Source organism: Pterocles gutturalis, unplaced genomic scaffold (assembly GCF_000699245.1).
Source record: "Pterocles gutturalis isolate BGI_N339 unplaced genomic scaffold, ASM69924v1 scaffold23164, whole genome shotgun sequence".
NCBI lineage: Eukaryota > Metazoa > Chordata > Aves > Pterocliformes > Pteroclidae > Pterocles > Pterocles gutturalis.
In genome coordinates, this window is record NW_010136350.1 from 782 (window position 1) to 1195 (window position 414).

The following is a 414-nucleotide window of genomic DNA, read 5'->3' on the forward strand; positions in this document are numbered from 1 at the left end:
CAGGGCTAAGGACATGATAACCCCGGCTCCACTCTAGGAAGCTCTGCCCACAGAGGCCACATCCTGCCCGGATCCCAGAGGCGAGGCAGGGACAAGACTGTCCCCCAAGGATACTGGCTTAGGGCGAGCCGTGGCGGGGCAGGGACCTGGCTGCACGCACAGCGGCACAGACACTCCCCAAGATGCAGGGAATAGCATTTCCCTGGCGAAAGCAAGCCAGCCATTGCCTTCCTCCACCCTCCTGCCGCGGCAATTCCCATCCTGTCGGGTGCTGGTGCTGAGGGCTGCAACCCAGGCACGCAGACTCGGGGAAGCTGAACTGTTTACAGCCTGTACTGCGATGTCTTGGGAGCTGGGGATGTAAGGATGGCGGGGGACATGGCGGGGGAAGGCGCGGGGGGCACTGGGGGGGGT

At 64.0% G+C, this 414-nt stretch overlaps 1 long non-coding RNA gene across 1 annotated transcript in view; it reads right to left on the reverse strand.

Annotated features, from left to right (window-relative positions):
- The window catches only part of LOC104468221, a 1619-nt gene that overhangs the window by 629 nt on the left and 576 nt on the right, over window positions 1–414 (reverse strand). The gene's annotated exons all lie outside the window — the stretch shown is intronic.